Raw genomic sequence first — 13635 nt, 5'->3', positions numbered from 1 at the left:
CAAAGACTTACATTACTAGAAAAACAAAATGTCAGTAGTTTAGGGAACACATTTTCTAAAGTTTTAGCAGGCTTATCCATCAATAAATTTCAAGAAAAATATACCCTTTATACATGAATTTTTCTGCAGCTTGTCTGCATTTCTGATACATTGTTTAAATGGGTTTCGCCTGCCTTAATAAGGCACATCATTTGAACAGAAACCTCACTGTGTGATAACAGGCTACACATAGCGAAAAAATGCCTCGAGCTTTTTTCCTTGCTATATTTGGCTCTCTGGGCTAAGTCGATTTGAGTGGGGCTGATTATAATAAGCCAGAAAGTCACTATGAACTAATTATTTTCTGTTCATTTATGTGATTAATGGTGAAAACTTGGATAACTTTTACATATCTTGAGTCCCATATAATTAATCATCTTGAACTTTACAAAAAAAATAAAGAATAAACCCCCTCAAGGTGCCCCTGGATTTTCTTCCAAAGCATTGGAGTTTCACTGGCATTAGCTCATGCAACTGACAAAATCAGGGGATGTTTTGCAAAGAAATGACATGTTTGTGCAAGTCCTCAGAGGGCATTGCTGAATTTCCTCAGCCACCAAAATACTAGGAAATTTAAAAAATGTGGTATCAAGTAAGTTATTGGGTGAACTAATAACAGTGCTGGGGGTAAAAAGAGTTGTGGGGGGGGTAGAAAAAAAGCAAATCACTACACACAGATGAAAAAGGACCTATCCTCCAGAGAGACTAAATGGCTTGAAGGAACTACTATGGAGGAGACAGTTGTTTTGGATCAATTTGTTGACAGCTAAATCAAGCTCATAATAAGCCCAAATCCTGAGGCAAATGCTAGCATTTGATAAAGCCAGAGCACCCTCTTCAAATTGTCAGGGTAAAGAATTCTACCTTTTTCCTATTTCCTTCTTACTTTACCCTTCATGTGTTGTACAGATAGCCTTGAAACTAAAATGTATACTTAAAACATGAAAAGGTGAAAATTACATACTGCCTATTTCTTCAAGGGGACTGACTTTGTTTCCCTTGTGTGGTGAAGACTGACCAGGCAATAGAAGGTGAATACTGCACTTTAGGAAAGAGATGCAATCTCTTGAACAATGACAATGTAACTGACAAAGTGCAACCCTGTCTAATGGCAGAGGGACACTTGAGAAGCTGGCTTAGTAGTGGGATATGCCAGTCCTACATCCAGTCTCATGAACTGCACCACCACAGCTGCAGGATTACCAAAATAGTGCAGAGGGACCCTGAAGATCACTTGGTTCTCTGGGTGTGCTCACACAGAAATCAGAAATTACAGAGGAACAAAGTCCATGCTCAGAATCTCAGATTGTGTAGACTTCCAGAGACTTGAACAGTTTCACATTTTCTCTGTAGTCTAAGAAACAAGGATGGGAATTTTGATTCAAATAAATTGGTTTTATACAACCCTTGCTATTTTGTCAAAAGCACTAGAATACATGTGATGACTTTTCCTTTTTCCTGTGGATTTATTCTTTGCAGCACTAGACAGTTAAACCTTTTAAATAGTAATCCCTATTGCTGCTCTTACAGAAAGTCTGAGCCAATTATATTTTCCATTCAAGAATTTAAAATTAAATAATGTAGTGGTTAGAGGAGGAATCCACCTGTATTTAGTCATTAGAGGATTATAATTTGCTATTGCCTAAACCAGGCTTGCATAAAAACTGTAAGCCAAAAGTCCCCTGTCTAAACTCCAGGAGAGTAAACAAGTCTTACACTGTAATTTCACTCCCTGTCAGGCCAAGCTGAAGTCAGGGTCGTCACTGTGGAAGCCCAAGAAAACCTGTCTGTTGCTGTTTCATGTGTAGGCAACATTCATATTTTCAGAGATTCCTTCCTTCCAGTGTGGCCTCTGAGGAAGGCCTATTTTCAAAATCCTCCTCTAGGATTCTTACAGATACAGAAATTTCAATTACTGAATCAGTCTTGGTGATCTATTTGAAAGCCCTCTGTGATTTCCCATGTTGAAAATGAAGATATCTAGAAGTGGTTGTGAGAATGCCATAGCTGTATCTGCTACCACCAATGTCCATTTGACATTTATTATCATGTGCTCTATTATTTAGCTGATAAGGTACATATTGGTTCAGGCTGGACTGTAATCTTTTGCATAATTTCAGCAAAAAATGGGAGGGAAAAGTTGGCATGCCAGCTCCTTGACAAATGGCTCCTTTTGTCAGAACCAGTATCTTCACTGAGGAAGGCAAGGAAAAGAAAACCTGGAGAGAGAGCTGGCAGATAAGCATGAATTGACAGTAATTACTTGAAGAGGGCCTAGCAGAAATTCTCTGAGATCATACTTCTTCAGGGAATACACTAGAGGATCATCACATTGTGCTGTAATTATTACACCCTTCCCAGTCATTCTCTTTTCCTCACAACTGAATTAGCCTTAGTGAAAAGTGACATCCTTTTGTTTAAAAAGCATGGGGGAGGGGGAGAGCCTCAGGGTTGGAGCAGAGGAGTACCTGGATGAAAAAACATTTTGTCTTTGGCTAGTGACTCCTCCCCACCTTTACAAAGTACGAGTTGAAGGTACTGACTAAATATAAACATCTAAGTAGAAGTGAGTTCCACTAGATTCCCTTTACAGTCTTATAGGTTCCCTTTCTTTCCCTGGGAAAGAAACACAGGAACTCATAAAGATAAGCTTCACCTCACCCTGAAACAGCTCTCTGAGACAAAGAAATCTTGCTTTGTTTGTCACCTTAGACTACCAGTGTCTTGAGGACTAAATCAAATGCTGAAGAATAAAATCTGATAGAGAAAATCTCAGTGTCGACTTCTGTTGGTTTCAAATAGGACCACAAGTGGCCTGAGCCAATCATTTAGGGGACAAAAAAATGTAAGCGTGTGCTTACAAGCTTTGGTACTAGGCAAACTATTCAGAGGTATACTTACCACCAAGGTGCACTTTGTTTTAATCAAGGATAAGTACATGAATGTGTTAAAATAGTCATTCAAAATTGTTTGGTGTTTTTTTGTGCTTGCTTGGTTGGTTTGGGTTTTTTTATTTGTTTTTTTGGGTGGGTTTTTTGTTTGTTTGTTTTATTTTGTTTTTATTTTATTTTAATTTTTATTTTTATTTTTAAAAGTTCTTAAGCTATAATTTTCAGATTTTCTCAAACTTGGACTATCTGCCTGACTGCACATGCATAAATATGCCCCAGTTTCTTGTCAGTAACTAGAATAAAGAGCATCCAGAATTCATTGAAGCCATCAAATCTTGTAAGTTCTTCTCCTCATTGAACTGGGCCATGTTGCATCCATTCCTGATAGTCCCAGAGCAGAGGACACTGTTATAGTTTTCTGTAAGCTGAACAGGACTTAGTTATGTTGTTTTTCCTGTAATCTCATCCTCCAAAGAGACAGACAGGTGAAGTAGGGACAAAACGAAAAGTGCAGGGAGCAAGCAGTCTCAGAGATGCCAGAGGACAGATCACAGTAGAGAGTTTAAGAACAGCATAAAAATGTGAGAGAGAAATGAAGGGGCAGAGACGGAGAGGGCCACTATTAAATTTTTGTGTAAAAGCAAGTTAGAGGCAAAGCTGGTGGACCACATTCCAGCCTGAGACATCTTGAGGTTAAAAACTTGTTTGGATTATAACATGAGTCATGATCCAGCTGTTGTTGAGGGGTGCTCACGCGCCATCAAGGACTGCTGTGTCCTTCTCTGCTCTGCCAGTGACCAGGCTGGAGGTGCCCAAGGACGTGACACACTGGGGATAGCTGATCCCAACTGGCCAAAGAGATGTCTCATTTCATATGACATTATGCCCATCAATAAAACCTAGAGGAAAGAAGAAGAGGAGATGTTCAGGGTTATGGCATTTGTCTTTCCAGGTAATCATTGTGGGCAATGGAAACCCACTCTCCTGAGAATGGATAAATCCCTTCCTGCTCATGAGAAGTGATGAATTCATTCCTTGGTTGGTTGGTTTTGTTTAGTTTGTTTTTTGTTTTTGTTTTTTTTTTTTTTGTTTTGTTTTGTTTGCTTTGTTTTTGTTTTTGTTTTTGTTTTTGTTTTGTTTTGGTTTGGTTTGGTTTGTTTTGGTTTTTGGGATTTTTTGTACATGTGGGTTTTGCTTTTAAACAGTCTTTAATTCAAATGACAAGTTTTCATACCTTTACCCTTCCATTTATCTTCCTCATCCTGTGCATGGGAAGTGAATGAGTGACTGTGTGGTGCTTAGTGGTATCCCACAATATCTATTCAAATTCTGGATAAGAAAGAGACCTTTACACCGACTTTTTGTCCTTTGGAGAAGAAGCTTCATATATACACTCCAGGGAGTTTTCAGTGATGTTAGCAAAGAAACAAAGAGTAACCTGTCTACAACTAGTATCAACATCAAACCCCCAAATGATAAGAAATTTATTCTGCCTTTAAAGTTTAAATCAACATATAATGGACTCAATAATCATTTGTTACAGCTTTTTAGAAGTAAGCAAGGAAATGCTTATTTATGCCAGTTGACAGACTGGACTGAGAGAAATTACGATATATATGATATATATTCCCTATTTGTTATGGCTAAGCATTTTATTGGTTTTATAAAATTTCAAAATGTCAATACAACAAGAATTTTAAAAAAGTTTGGATGCCATCAAATTATTCTCTGGCAGCACTAACTTCACAATAAGATTGGATTGTACATTAATGCTTAATTTCCTTTTATTGTATTTTTAACAGCCTTTTTATTATATGTACATTTATTGTTGTGAAATGCCTTGGGATGACTTTGTCAAGAAAGGTGCCATATAAACAAAATAGTATTGATCTGATGATAAGCAGAACAACAATCAAAGAAGTGAGATATTTCCTAATAAACTTGCATACAGCAATACATTGTTAACGTAGTATTTTAGCTTAACACTTTTACTGGTTAAAAGTAACATAGATGACAAGCTACTACTCCCTATTGGATCTTTGATTGACAACTTTACTTCCATCAACCCTCTTCTGCAAACTGTGGTAGAAAGGTTTAATTGTGTTTGTAATTAATTGGATTTTAATCAGACTGTATAAAGAAATTGCGGAAGTATTTTTTTTCTCTTTTTTTTTTTTTTTAAGCAGCAAAAAGCTCTCTTTCAACATATTGCTAGGGATGCAGAAATATTCATTGCTACAACAGTTTGAATAGTGAATTAAAATGCATTCATGTTTCAATACAAAATTGGTTAGATTAGTTAGCATTTGAAGAACAGTTTCATGTATTCCAGAGGAAGGGGAAAAAAAAGGGGAAAGTAAAAAAAAGAAAGAAAACCCCAAACATAAAGCTTAGTTTATTTTGAACCAAACGTGTATGGCGTTGAATTGAGCTCTCAAGAAAGGTATGCTCTGAGCCCTTTAAATTACTTGCATTGAAACTCATAAACATTCATTAATAATGTTCTATGGGAAATAATTTTCAACTTATTTTGCATAACGTTGCAGCATCTATTGAAATAATATTTTGCCATATCAGAAAGATAAATCCTAATAAGGAAGGCAATTAAAGCCAAGTGGAGAAACAAAAACTTCCATAATGTTATCTCTAAGTACCAACTGGTAATGAATTCAATGCAGAAATCTATGTGGGAGTTCACAGTCTTTTCGATGTCTTCAGGACTGGGATGAGTGGGTTGGCCCTTGTTCCCAGATTCACTACTTCTCCACTTTTTCTATTTCCCAAGTCTTCATTAAATCTGTGTCTGGAGAGTTTTATGCACGCAAAAAGGCTGACCTAAGACTTTAAGACATCTGGGTAAGGAGACATTTGCATGCTCCAGCAATTATATTTAAAGCCATTAAAAAAGAACGAGAATGGGAGGGAAACACGACCAAGAGTAACAAGTGTCTAGCATAATCACTGGAAAAACAAGACTATGTGCTGAGTGCCAGCAGGACCATTTCGGTGTCCCCATCCTTTTTTATAAGCCATGCTGTTGTGTCTGGTGAGATTTAATGACTTGCAGTGGGTGGCCAATGAAGCATCTAAATAGTGGGGACTTGAGCCAAGGACTTTTGTTCAGGAGGTCTGAAGCCCTACATCACTTCTTCCATTTTTGGGTTGCTCTCCACAGCAAACTCTCTGCTCTGAGGGAAATGACAGCATACAATATCCAAACAGGGCTAACTGAACTGTTTGGATGCCTACAGATGGCTGGATCAATCTCCTCTGGAAGTGAAATCCCTCTTAATTTGCTTTCTCCCTGGGTAGTCTCCTTATTTCTTTCTCTTTGCATCATAGCAATGCAGTCTTTCACCTTCTACTTTTGTTTCCCTTCTCAAGCCTTCATCACATAGAGCAACATCTCAAAGCAATGCTTGTGGAAACCTTGAAGTAAATCATCACAGTCTCATTTCTTCATATTTTTCTGTCAATCACTTAAGTCACTGCAAAGTAGAAGGTATAGCAAAATAATAGTAATGAACATTAAAGGTCAGATCCCCATAATAAATGTTAAAGGTCAGATCCTCAGACAATGCTAGGAAACCCTATCTGATTAAACCTTAGAATTCTACTTTTGCCAGGCAAATGCTCTTCCAGTACACAATGATCACACCATTGCATACATAATGAAAATCTTCTGCCTAAACAGTATTTTTTTTTTTCCTAAGAACGTGTAGCCAAGTGTAAAAGTCCTTGCTGAAGTTTTGTGCTGCAGCTTCCAAGTATTTCCCTCTGTCACCTTCACTGCAAAAAAAGAATGACTCCTCTGCAAAGCATCCCCAGTAGTGCATGCTTTAAGGTCACCTATGAAAGAGTTAGCTGTACATGAAGTTGTACCTTGCTGATAACAAGACGGATTTAGAAAGTGATGAGAAATGACACGGTACACATGTACATTAAAGCAGATGACAGGAAATTGAAAACATTACTGTAACTTATTAAACATTGATTTTCCAGACATTCCTTGGATATTGTTTGACAAAAATAAATGTTAACAGTAACAACAGCCGAAACAATCGGAAAGGAACTGTGGTCTCGTTTTGGAGCTGGGAGTGAGAAGCAGGATCAGAGAGGATAAGAGAACTCATGGAAACTGCAAGTATAGGCACTTGGTCTATTCTAAGAAAGTACAAAAATGTTATGGCATTTTTATTGCAGCATAGAATAGAATAGAATAGAATAGAACAGAATAGAATAATTTCAGTTGGAAGGGACCTACAATGATTTACTAATCCACCTCATTGACCATTTCAAGGTTGAACAAAGGGCACTTATTTAGGTATTGGGGCATTGTCTACACTTACAGATAAAGGACATCAACCACATGTCTAAGAATTCTGTTTCAGAGTTTGATCAGAGGTTCAGAAAGTCCATGGAAGAGTGGGAAGTTAGGATATAACTTCTAATTTTAAATTCTGCTTGTGACTTGTGATGATTTTCCTTCAGAGACGTTGGAGAGTTTTGTCTTACAGACACTCTACAGAGACTGAAATTTGCCACTTTACTGATGTAGAAATATTAACTGCCTTTATAAATTTTCCCAAGTTCATTTATGATTAAGTTTGAAAATTTTTCTTTAATTGAGTATTCTACAGATCAGTCCTGTCCTGAGCATTGATCCCAGCACACAGGGTTGTTCAGAGCCCTAACCAGGACCAAATGCTGATATTTGTACTCCTGTTGATAAGTACTTTTAAAAATATGATGGTTTAATTTTAAGTGTCATTTGAACACAAATTGGTTGAATTAATGCAAAAGGCTACAAAGTCAAATATTTTCATTTTAATAAAACTTTCTCCTGAAATCAGTCAGCATTTCCCTCTGAAATAAGCCAATGTTAAACTTCGCTGAAGATTTGGGTTTACACTCATTGAACAAATTAGTAATCTTCAGCAGGAAAGAGGACTATCTACAAGACAGTGTGTAGTGGTTCAACTAAAAGAGTGCAAGCACAAGTGCATTTATTGATGGGGTCTTGGGGAGGTTTAGCAGCACTGCACAGGGAAGAAGAAGCACAGCGAATGAAGGGGCTCTGTGAGGTCAGATCTGCTCAGGTCACACACGGGGACAGAGGGAACACTAGTGGCACCCCAGATGGGGCAGTCTGGAGACTGGCAACCTTGATATCATCATCTGGCATTGTGCACATTTAGGATCTCAGCCTGCCACCAGGACTGATATATATATTGCCTCCTGACAATTGTCTCATCCCTGTAAGAAGAAGCACAATTTTTGGCTGCTCATGGCACAGCTGGACTCTAAAATTATTGTCCCTATGGCAATAAAATATAAGAAATTATCAGGATCAATAACTTCGTCTTTGAGATTCCTCAAAAGATTCTTCTTCCTGTGTGCCCACCCTAAAAGAGGGTAGCATGGCTCAGGATGACACCTGGGAACACTCTTACCTTTGAGTCCTATTTAAGGAATGGCTGGGTGAGTGCACTCAGCATAACACAAACCTGTGACATAGGCATGATAAAAATTAAATAGTATAGATGATTATGTGCCAGTGTTTCAGCCTGTCTTTTGACTCTTTGTAGTTTATCCATATAGATGCACTCTCTGGTGCTTGAATTTGCATTTGAAGTGCTTTCAAATATGTATTAAATATGGACACGCTATTTCATTTTCTTTATATATACCATGCAGTAACGTTTCATTCTCCAACGCATACCTCTGCATACAGATTGGAACAGAAAATATCTTTTTAGGAAGGAGATGTGAAAGTATTAAATATATTACTGAAAGTGTAACCTCTTTATTTGCTTAGAAATTTTTCATCAAAACACTTTTTAAACCCCTGAGTTCTTAGATCTTTTTGGTAGAAAGCACTTGTCTACATTTTCATGTGTCAGTGAATGCAAACAAGACAAAACAAAACAAAACAAAACAAAACAAAACAAAACAAAACAAAACAAAAGTGTGTAGTTATCATAAAAATCAAAACAACATATCTGCTTCTTAAATATCTGGGGTTTTATTCCAGCATACTTTCCTTGTCTGTTTTTACTTCCTAGAAAAGCAGAAACAATAGTAACAGTATCACCACAATTTTAAAATGAACCAATAGTGTGAGCACTCCCAAAAAAATCAAAGCCATTCCTTCCAAATGTGTACTCATCAGTCAGGGGTTTTTGGGCTGTCCAAGGACTTGGATATTTTTGACATTCTTAAATGTTACTGCTGGCTAGGGCATAGGAAAAGATAAAAAAGACAAAACACTGTATTATTTTAAGTATTTTTTTTTCTCTCCTTTTGGAATGATCCTGGCACCGTGGTGTAGTAAGGTTTTCGTTGTACTCGTAACGATCTGAGGATTATTTGTCTCCATTGTAAGTGGCAAATTATGACACCTTCCGTGCTGAAACTGCTGAGTTGCTGGCAGAATGTTTCCGAGGTAAAATACACCTGAGAGCAAAATGGCAGCTAGGTAAGTCAAAAAGTGAGTAGATGTTCACTGGCTTTGGTGGGTGTCACTGAGAGTACTGGTGCTCTGGAGCACCAGACTCCTGGAACCAAATTTGATTACAATGCAATTTGGAACATGTTCAGACACTGTTTCTATCACTGGAAGTCCTACACATGCACACACTTTATGAAAGCCTTGCCTGGGGGCATTCAGCATAATGATACTTTGAACTAAACAGTAAACTCTTCTATCCAGAAAAAAAAAAGTATGATTATTTTATTGTTATTTTATTATTATTATTATTATCATCGTTATTTTATTATTATTATTTCCCTTTCATTGTATTGTTTGTGTAAAGGCTGAGAGGGAGGTACCCAAGCTGGGTCTCCCAGTCCTCCATGAAAAGCCGTGTTTAATTCTTCTTTAGTAAACAGAAATGCAGTCAAATATGCTTACTTTCCCAAGGCCCCAGAGAAACATGTTGTTAAAATTCAGTGTTCCAAATCCTGGGAACCTGCTCCTGCTTTTCTGGACAGTTAATACTGCCTTAGCTATTTTGATAGTGTAAGACAATCACTTCCTTCTGAGAAAGCATTTTTTTATATTTCCTCTTATATTTCTTTATAGCTAGAGCTGCATGAAACAATATACTGTCATATCTGAGGACTTCTGATGGGTTTAGACAGCACCTACAACAATGTCTGAGTAAAAAAAAAACATGACAATGAGAATTGACTCTGGGTACATCAAATGATATTCAGAGACTCCCATAAAAAGTGGATACCTTTTGAAAAAAGTGTCCAATGGAATTTTTTTTGTTGTTTTATGAACAGGTGAGTTATGAAGTTTCACCTCTGGGAAAGGATTTTCTTAAAAAAAGAGTGGAATTGGTTTAAAAAACCTTAAGAAAGAGTCAATGATTCTGACACCTCACTTCAGCAATGAACATCTCTATTTCTTTAAATCCCCTCTTATTGAACTGATTACCAGCTGCACCATTTTGCAATGTGTTGCTCACTGTTTGCTGACTATATAAACTCAAAAGTCAGGCATATGTGTAAGTTCTGGCCTATTTGACATGGGCTACAGATTAAGGCCTTGATAATTTTCTACAGTTGCAGTGTAAGAAGACATGGCATCCTGACAGGCATTTGCTGAAAAACAGAACCCACTTCCAGTGCCAGACATGAAATGGCTGTTCTACAAACTACTTCACCATGTCCTTGTGCTGCCAGCCACTTGGGTTTTGGAAGCTTGCTGTCCTACTCTGCCATGAGAACCAGTATTCCATTTAGCACATTCAGTCTTAGAGCCATTTAGCAGCATCGCCTTTGGAGCGCGTTTGTGGTGTTCCAATTCCAGGCCTACTAAATAACACAGCAAGGTGGTCCTTGGTCAAGAAACTAAGAGTGACAAGAATTCAGAGATCCATAAATGTCTGCTCATGACAGCACCCTGAACCATGAGAGTTTCAGACAACAGAGACAGGGGTGTGACTTGCTTTCCAAAGCTATAATCCTCATACAGTCCAGGGGGAACTTAAAAAATAGTTTTGTTACTAGTGTTAGACACACTCATCTGCAAAAAAAAAAAGAAAATACCATGAAGCTCAGGGCAAAGAATGAAGTCTTTCCAAAAGGAAAAGGCAGGGGTGGAGGGGAGAGAAAGAAAAAAACTGCAATATGCAAGGGAAATCCTGAAAATTATTTCCTCCTTTGTTAGTTAATTACCTCTCAGTGCAATTGGCAGTCATGTAAAACAAGCAATAAAAGCATTAGTAAAGTCAGCCATTTCCAAGGCAATTTTTACTTATATATAGGCAGGAAGTCTACAAAGAGCATCACTTCTCCATGGACCCTGTTTGTGTTCTGAAGTATCTAACTTTGAATGAACCCCCTTCAAGGGTGTTTTCTATGGCATCCCTTGGTTCTAGACAGGACAGAGAAGAAAATGCTGAAATATCCTGAGAAAGGTTCTTACTGCGGTATTTTTATGTCAACCAGAGGGATCCGAAATACATTAAAAAAGATGCTCTTTCCAGTTTTTTTTTTTTTTGTTTTTTTTTGGTGGGGCGGATAGTGATTTGATATTTACTTGAGTGTCCGTATATCTCATGGCTGTTCATAAAACACATTTAAACCTCAGATATGAATGACTTTGATTGCTGAAAAAAACCACAACTGCAACAAAAACTAGCAAAACCCCATAATAACAATGCCATATCTTTCAGATCCCAAAATCATAGAAGGGTTTGGATAGGAAAAGACCTTTGGATTGGAAAAGATCATCTAGTTCCAGCCCTCCTGTCATGGGCAGTGACACCCCCTACTAGTGCAGGCTGCTCCAAGCCCAATTAAACCTGGCCTTGAACACTTCCAAGGGTGGGACGTGCCCAGCTTCCCTGGACAACCTGTGCCTGTCACAGATCTTAACAAGGAAATGCCACACAATGGCATGATTTACATGACCTTAGCTGTGTAATCAGAAAGAGATTCTACTTTTATCAAAGCAAAAGTAGATCCCTCCAAAGAAAAGTAGTTGGACTCTCTCTAAGCAAAACCTGAATAAAAAATCTCTACATGGTCTGAAAGATGTGGCAGTCATTAGTTTTTTTCCCCTGTGCTATAGAAACATCAATTAACTATATCTGTGACATTAGATTATTTTAATATTTCTCTGTGTAGTCCTCAGTGCCCCAGTCTGTACACAGTTCATATGCCTCCACAGATTTATCCTCATAATTCCTTCCTCTTGCAGTTAGTTATCCCCTTCACTCAGCAGGATGGAAGTGGAGGCACAGAAGATTAAGTGACTTTTTCAAGGTCATTTAGAAGGTCTCATCCCATACTCCAAATTTTTGAACTGTATTTTTAACACAAAACCTTAAAGCTGCTGTTCCTGTTCTCGTGTTTAACAATTAACAAGTACAGCACAACTGGGATATTATAAATGAGTTACACATTTATTGATTACTTAATCATAAACATAACAGCTCACCATGTTTTCTCCAACCTTAAAAGGACAAGCTGTGTAATTTCAGAGACTAAAGGCTTTGTTTCCATTATTTTCTTCTTCATATTTCTGCATAGTTTTCTTTCTTTCTTTTTTTTTTAACAAATCTACAATCCAGGTGGACAAAATTTCCAAAAAGCATAGATGGAAATTAGGCATTTTTATTGACAGTCTTACACTAAACCCCCATTGGGGACCGTGAATATCTTCTTCCAAATGTCTTAGTACGGTTTGAGATAATGAAGGTGTCACTGTAGATTTACAAGACGATAGCATTCCATGATGAACTTTATCTTAAAATAACTGCAAGCATAATTATCCAGCATAAATGAGCCTCCAGGGAATAAATTTTCTTGAAAGTGACTGCCCCTAGTCCTATCACAAAAAGGCTGCATCTTCAGCAGCCACAGTATACTGGAAAAGGAATCAAGAATATGTCTTTCTTCTCTGCACCTGCCTTCAAAATATTCATGTTCTGTGCAAATAAAGCCTGCTGGTGCCAAAGGCTATGTACAAAATGAGTGTTCTTGCTTAAAGAGCCCGCTTTCATTTTCTTATTTTCTTCTTCCCTTTTTTTTTTTTTTTTTTTTAATCTTCCTTTCGATGACAAACGGACAATCAACCAAAGCAGAATAATGGAGACCACTTCCAGCACAGCACCATCCAGGAAAAGATGTTATATTTTCCTTAGGGAAAGGAGCAATTGGAGAAATAATCGATGAATGAAAGTTTCAAGCTGGATCTGGATATTGGAACATTTGTCCTGAAGTAATTAATATATTTTTAAAGGAGAATATGAACCTGCACCACCATACTAGCACCTTCTGCTATTGCTATTCTTGCTAAAGAAAAACAAACATCTCCAAAGGTTGGGAGAGGAAAATCTCATTCTCACTGTACTCTTTTCAAGCAAGGCTTATGTACAAGACTGTATAGCAGATAGTTTCTTACCAATTCCTTTGCCTTTGTTTTCATTCTTTCCTGGTAATTAAATTACTAAGCAGGAGCTGAAATTGCTCCTCTCTCTTGGAAACAGACCCTCAGAATTTCTGATGACTGCTTTTCACAACCCTACCAGTGTTTAATTAAAAATAGTTAATGATAGAAAAGAGATGAGCTGGGGCATGTTGATCTCCTTGGTTCAGAGTTAACCAGGGCATATGAGAACAGGAGTGGATAAAAGCAGAAAAGCTTTCTCCGTCACACGTTGTCCATGGGATGATCACTTTATTCCTT

The sequence above is a fragment of the Anomalospiza imberbis genome, chromosome Z, assembly GCF_031753505.1.
Source record: "Anomalospiza imberbis isolate Cuckoo-Finch-1a 21T00152 chromosome Z, ASM3175350v1, whole genome shotgun sequence".
Classification (NCBI taxonomy): Eukaryota; Metazoa; Chordata; class Aves; order Passeriformes; family Viduidae; genus Anomalospiza; species Anomalospiza imberbis.
This window is presented reverse-complemented; position numbering follows the sequence as displayed.